This window comes from Xiphias gladius, chromosome 21, assembly GCF_016859285.1.
Source record: "Xiphias gladius isolate SHS-SW01 ecotype Sanya breed wild chromosome 21, ASM1685928v1, whole genome shotgun sequence".
Taxonomy (NCBI): domain Eukaryota; kingdom Metazoa; phylum Chordata; class Actinopteri; order Istiophoriformes; family Xiphiidae; genus Xiphias; species Xiphias gladius.
In genome coordinates, this window is record NC_053420.1 from 3,269,508 (window position 1) to 3,277,036 (window position 7,529).

A 7,529-nucleotide genomic window follows, 5' to 3' on the forward strand; every position below is an offset into this window, starting at 1 on the left:
GTCTCTCGGTATCAGGGCAGGGTTTAGCCTGGATAGAAAATGTGGTTTTAATGTTCAGCCATGGAGGAGAGAGCTTCGGTTTTTTTGGCTTCAGTTTAAAAGTGGAATCGTTTACTGTAAAATACAGTGCTGAGGCTGATTTAGAGGTTGGTTGGACACCAAAGAGTAAAAGCAAATGCAGGCAGAAAGGAAAGAATTGAAGAGGAAAAGAGGCAAACTCTTCTAATTAGCAACCAGAAATGATCTCTTTACGTCACCAGCCAAGAATATCCACAAACAGTATACAACAGAACTGAGTCAATATCCCCAAAATGCTAAGTAATTACACATCCTGTCCATTTAATGCAGTTTTGGTTGTGTTTAGCCAAAGCTCAGGAAGAGAGATGCCAAGAACGGAGAAGTCAAATTGCGAGAGAGCATTTTGAAATGTACACGCTCCCTTTTTTTTCTCTTTGATATCAATCTTCAATATTAGTTATCATCAAAAAGGCAAATAACTTTACCTGTGTAACAGGCAGCCAGTTAGCAACCGATAAACAAGTCCTCCAAAGTAAACGACCAAAGGTTCGGCTGCGTCATGTTTCGAAATGACTGTTGCAAAAACGAAGAAATGCCATATTTGATATCATTGTTTTCTGATCTGCCACTGCTGTGGGTCAAGTTAGGTAAGGGTTGGGCAGAAAACTACCCGGTTGAAGTTGGAGAAAGGCTGTAGTTTGGGGGTTAAAAAATACTCGGTTAGGCTTAGGGAACCATCGTAATCATGGGTCCAAGAAGTCAACGTCGACGGTTGGGAGGAAGCGGGGAACCAACAGGGGTCGCCCGTTTCTTGACTCAACCAGCGCTGACTCCTCTCTGGTGAAGACAGTCTCAAGGTCGGCCGTGTTCTGGGTTGAACGGTTAAAGTTTGAAAGTGGGCAAAGGCAACAAACAACAAACAATTTAGAGCAAAATGTTAAAGTGAGTTGCCGGCATGGCATTTTGCGTCTTTTTTCCTCCGAAACATCTCTTCTCGTGACTTCTTTCTCAGCTCCTCCTCATTTTCCTACGAGTACCCCATTCATGAGCAGTTCCCTGCTGGGTTGAAGAAAAAAAAAAAGACCAAACGCGGCTCTAAAAGAAATGTTGGGAAAAGCACAATAGATTCTGAAAGAATTATGCTTTCTCTCTCCCCTTTAGCTTTCTCTCCATTTAATTCCATCCAAAACACGTGGAGAGCCGCTGCACACGAATTATTGCAGGGATAAAGAAAACACAGATGGTGACACTTACTATGTCATTCACTTTAGCTCTCACCCATCAACCTGAACTACTGGTTGCATTTGGGCAGCTCCACAGTAGAGCGGGGGTGGTGGCTGTGGTGTCGTAACTGCCCTGCTCAAGGGCACGTCGCTGGCGTTCCCACTTTCCGCTGACAAACGAATGCGAGTCTCGAACTGACATTTATGATTTCAAGCCAGATGCTCGCATGAAATGGTTGCCACTGGCGGAGCAGTGAAAACTTAACTCCACGCTGGAGGTCGGATGCGGATTGCTTCTCACACGTCGCTCTGAATGATGTTTTGTTGTTTAGCCCCGGTGTCGGAGGCCAAAGTGATGAGCAGGAGGTTCCGTTCTGTGTGTTCACATCAGACCTTCTCCTTTCTCCCCCTCGGTCATGGGGAGGCTGCAGTGCCACACCATAGTGCCCCACCGTCATCTGCCCTTCATTAGTAATGAGAGCTTGTCTTCAGAAATTGGATTTTTAAATCCCCTCGTCTCCCCTCTTCCTCTTCCTTAAATCAATCCGTTCTTCCTCTCCTTTCCCATCTCCGTCTCTCCTCTCCTCCCCTGCCATCTCTTCATTATTATAATCTGCCTTTCATTAGTAACGCTGTCACAATGACTTTGATTTTGGATGCTGCCCTGATGATTGGGAGTTAAGACAGGCTGTCCTGAAATGCCTCTGCATGTTCTGTGTGTGTGTGTGTGTGTGTGTGTGTGTGTGTGTGTGTGTGTGTGTGTGTGTGTACATTTGCGTTTACATGTATGCGCTGTGAGAGTTAGCAGACCTGAATACATGAGCATGTGCTGTACGTATGTTCTTCTTCACACATGGATCGATTATGTGCACGGTTCTGCTCCTTGACGTAACTGTTTATGGGTATGTATGTTCATATGGTATGTGTTTGTCCCTGCTCTTTTTATTCACTCAAAAGCATGCATGCTAAGCACGAGGGGTGTCGTTGCCTGTCGTAAACCTGCTAACCGTGGCGCTGCCTCGCTGTCGGCCGCCAACGGGGGCCAGGGAAGCTGGATGTGACGGTGACCAACGCCCGAAACCTAACCTTCCCCCTTTGAGGAGACATCTAAGAGCAAGACAACTGTCTGACTGAGCCGTGGAGCAGTGACATAAGAGCAATTAAGTCCTACCATCTGGCTAATTTCCTGCCACCTCGACCACTGTGGCTCCAGTAGGTTTTAGCCCGGCCGGTCTAAAACCTACTGGCTTGTCCAGTAGCACCAGTAAGTCAGAAAGAGACCGAATCACCCCTGTGCCGGCCCCTCCTCGCTGACTTCTTGTGCTTGGAACTGATTTCAGGCTCTTGCAGCTTCTTTTCAAGGCTCTTCAGGTTGTCTGGCCTCTCTTACTGTTAAGGGTGTTAACTCATTGCATCTGTAATGAAAACCACCGCGGTCTGTTTTCATATCAGTTGCACGAATACATGCTCCTCTACAGGTTCAAAATAGCTTTTCCAACCCTGCACGTCGCTAAAAAATGCGGAGGTCCTGGAAAGCTGACGGTTTGTAGATTTTTACCAAATTACACGGATAAAGTTTCTGTTGGTTTTCTGAGTAAAACGTACAATTAAAACGATCTTTCTGTGAACTGTTGTTGAGGGAAAGTCTGGAGTCTTGCAAAATGGAAATGTTTAAGTAAAGCACCAGTTTGCTTGAAATTGTAATGAAGTGCAGCGCAGACGTACAAATGTGCTGCACTGTAAATACGCGGTTCACGGAAGAATGAGTTCTCACCCACTTTGACCACAGGAGTCCGAGCAGCCCTGGCGATAACTAGAAGAAACCAACGGAAACTAGACCTTTACATCTAACAACGCCCAACTCTCGTCTCCTCCCGCCGCCACAGTCGGTGTCTTTTTGTCCCTCGGTCTCGCACTCACTCACGTACACAGAAAACCGGAGACAGTGACCTAGGTGGGAGGTAGCTGGTGCGTCAGGAGGGCAAGCCAAACCCCTCGGCCATCTTAACCGAGTCGGGCGCTGCGCTCGAAAACAGCCCCACACACACACAGACACACACACAAACGCATACTCATTCATCATGCATGTACACGCGCAGAAATACAAACAGTGTCCCTGTGGCTATTCTATTGGATTCCATTTATGCTCTAAACCCATAGCGCTAAATGTGCGACCACATCACAAACTCCTCCGTGGATACACTGACACCGAACTCTTGCATGTGTTGCCAGTATCAGTATACTGTTCCGTTGATCTGAGGACGTCCTGCCAAAACCTTAGCATGTTTCAAATGCTTCCATTCACCGGCTCAGCTTTAAAGCTGGGCAGTAAATTTCAATTTGTGGCCAGGTTTGGTTATTTTTGCAATGGCTGGAATTCGCTAATGAGAAACGGTACATTGTATGTGTCAGTGAGGATATAACGAGAACAGAATGACTGTACTGGAAGTAAAAGGTCACCGCTAGAGACGTTTCAGAAAATACCCACCTGCTCCCGATTACCAATAATAATAAAAACAATAATACATATAAATTATAGAACATTTTCAAGATACTCAGACACTTTACATGAACAATAAAAATCCAGAACAAGATAAAAAGACACTAAAAATCCATTATGAATTACTCTGTATTTGTCATACAGTTTTGTAGTATGATTTATGAAAAATACTGTACGGCTGACACGAAAATATAGTGGTGATTTGAACTACTTTCCCAGCACCCTCAGTTCGTCAAGTGTGACACAACAGCCCACGGCAGCGAGGAATCGGCGCAAAATGGCCGATAACACAATCGGCGCTATTGAGACAGAAGAACACACAGTTAAGCTTGTAAACGATTGAGGCCTGAGCAAGTTTTATTCACTGAAGAAGACAATGGGATAGTCATGAAAGCCCCAGAAAAAGCAAGCAAGCGAGCCTCGTTTTGATTCATTTATTTTTTAAATAACGGATATTTAAAGGGTTTTAACTTTTTTTCAATTACTTCTAATGCTGTCTAGTCATGCGAGTGCCCACACTGGCATCTGTTGTTTATCCAGCCTACCGAGGACATTGATGCGTCGGGGCGAGATTTAGTTTTTTTTTTTAAATTCAAACACCTAAAACAAACTATGGTTACATTTGCCTCAGAAATGACTGGAGTCATACAACCTGACAGGTTTATTTTCCAGCTGTAAAAAGGTCCCACTCGGTACATCACAGGTTTAGAGCAGCACAAGTAGAGAAGAGTCATGCAGTCAGCCATCGAACTTAGTAACGCAGCAGAATCTATCAAAATTTTGAGAACATCTGCAGCCCTAGGCTCCTGGTCATACCAGACCAAGTAAGACTGTAGCAGCAAAACCGCTCAGCGTGTTAAAATGACTAAAGGTGCATTTTATTGCTGCCGAGTTCAGCTTTTCATTTTTGAAAGGAAAAACGTCTAATTTCCTCCTCTTAAAAGTTACATGGTCTCACTTTAATGAAAAAAAAACAAACAAACTTGACTTGTTGTCATTTTCCAGTGCTTTGAACATCACAAACATAATTCTGTTTGCCTCCATTATATTCTGTATGGCTAGATACCATTAGGGGGAAAGTGAGAGAATATGTTTTTTCGTGATACAAGTCGACCGACCCTTTAAATCAAGATAATATTTGTTGTCTCAGAGGACTAAAATTTACTAGACAAAGACGAAAAGCCAGAGGATTTTTCAAAAATGCTGATATTATCCTCCTGAGCCTGCACTGACTCCTTGCACAGCACAGAGTTACACTAAGAACCACATGTTGCGGTGGGAAAAAAAAAAAAAGCACTGTACATCGGCATACCGGATAATAAATCAGCATCCAGTTATAAGCAGCACGGAGCCATGTGGGCCAACACACACAACCCCTGGAAACAGTGAAAACAACTGCGGGGGTCACGCACAAACATGCGCCCTCGCATGTACACGAGCCAATACACGATACAGCGGGGCAACAGTAGCGAGGAGGTCACACGAACAGCTTCTAAATGTGACTTCTGCAGGTTTGACCCTGTCTTCTGCTGCTCCGCTGGGGCTGCTCGGTCTCCATCGACAGCGGTTGTACCGGGCAGCTGCCAGCAGCAAACGGTAGCAGACTGGTTTCACTGGTTGACTCTGTGTGAATACGAGCCATGGTGGCGTTGAAAATTAGCATCTGTACACAGTGGAACCGCTTCGGAACAGACACAGGGCAACACATGGATAGACCCGGGTAGGGAATTAAGAACATCTTCCCCTCGTCTTAAGGGGCATTAACTTTACTTCAGCGTTTTAACATGTTCACAGTGACGATGGTTACATGTTGATATTTAGCAAGTATAATGTTTACAATGTTCACCGTTTTTAGTTTAGCATGTCAGCAAGCTAATAATTGCTATCTAGCACTAAACACAAAGCACAGCTGACGGGAATGTCATTAGTTTCAGTGGTATTTGGTCTTAAACCAAATTACGGGGTACACTGAAAATCTGACCTGATTTTGGCACTAGAGGAAAAGTAAGGGGGTCGCCACGGTTTTTACAATTTATCCAGAGTGGGGCGCAAATGGCTGTTCCGCATTTCATGGCAATCTCTCCAAGTTGTTGAAGCATTTAACTCAAAGCCACAAATGTGAACCTCATGGTGGTGCTATAGGAAAAGCAGGGGATCACCAAAGCAAAGAGGATTCTTCTTTTGGGAACCATTAGTGGCGGCACAACATTTTATGCCAATACATAAGGCAGATGTTGAGATATTTCACGGGAAGGGTGAAGACCTTGACCCACTAGTGGCAGTATGGAGGAAAAAGTCAGGGGATCACCAGAGTCATCAGAATTCCTCATCTGGGGACCATGGAAGTCTGTAGAAAATATCATGGTAATCAGTCAAGTAGCTGTGACCAAAGAGGTGGACTGTGACTGTCTGACCAAGGTTAGAAACGTATAGAACTGAAATGTTTGCAACATCTCAGATATTTCCATCTCAAATCGATGGAAGTTATGGCCCATAAATGCAAACGGTAACACACAAAAAACACTGTAGGAACTTATTTCCGATCCAGGTCAAAAAAGAAAAGAAAAGCCATGAGATCAGTCTCAGTCTAAATCTACGTAGGGGCAAGTGATCGTCGACTCGTATCTCGGAGTGAAATCACAGCTTTCTCAGAGTGATTCGTTTGGACAGTGGAAATTTGTGGAGCACTAACAAGATACTATATCATGATTTCATTCTGCCTCAAGTCTATAAAACATAGATTTGACAGAGTCACCTCTCATGAGATTTTTCACAAGGGAGACCAGGGAGATTTGGGACCAGGAAAATCTTTACCGAACAGACTGAACCTTTTCAGCACATGGCCTTTTTTTTTTAAATCTATTTTTGAGAAAATCGCTCAATCTTTGATTAGATATAAACAGTAAATACACTCCACCTACTGTATATACTGTAGTGCTTTTCAACCTTACTAGAACCAACACACACACACACACACTTGGAAAGCGGTGGTGGTGGAGCTGCAATGCAAGGTGCTGGCCGGGCCATCGGGAGCACACTGAGGTTAAGTATCTTGAAAAGACCACCAGGGATCAAACCACCGAACCTGCCATCAACAACAACAACCCACTCTGCCTCCTGAGCCACGTCTGTCCCTAATTAACCACATATAACACATACCACACAAGTAATATCGCCAGCAAGCGATCCTGCAGTGTGACATTATACCCGCATAGCACGCAAATGTTTACCCACCCAGAAGCGGTCTCGTACTGTGTACCGAAGGATCGGGAAGGCATGAGTAAATATACCGGATCAGAGGTGTGACGGGGGGGGGGGGACCAGCTCCTACTATGTCTTCTCTGCCATCACAACAAGCCGTATACTTGTCCTCATTTAATAAGCAAGGCAAATACATCTCCATGAGGTATCCTCAAGGACCACTGGGTAGCCTCAAAGAGATGAGGAGGTGTCGTGCAGAAAAATTCTCAAAGGACAAGAGACGCCTGCTAGTTGTAAAATAAGTATAGAAGCAGAACGATGGGGCATCTTTGGTACATTCAGTACTTCAAAACAGAGTATACAAGGACCACCTGTGGAGCACACTGAATCTCTAACTTCTTGATGGGCTGATAAAAGCTTCATGAAAGTACGTTGAAATAGACTGAATCAAGCCAAATTGAATCAGTCACACTGACGCAAAACCTCATGTAAATGCCTGGAATCCACCTAGAAACATACTTTTCTCATCTCTGCCCACAACTTCGAGGGCAGTCTCTGAAAGGAAGAAGAAAAAAAATCTCATTACA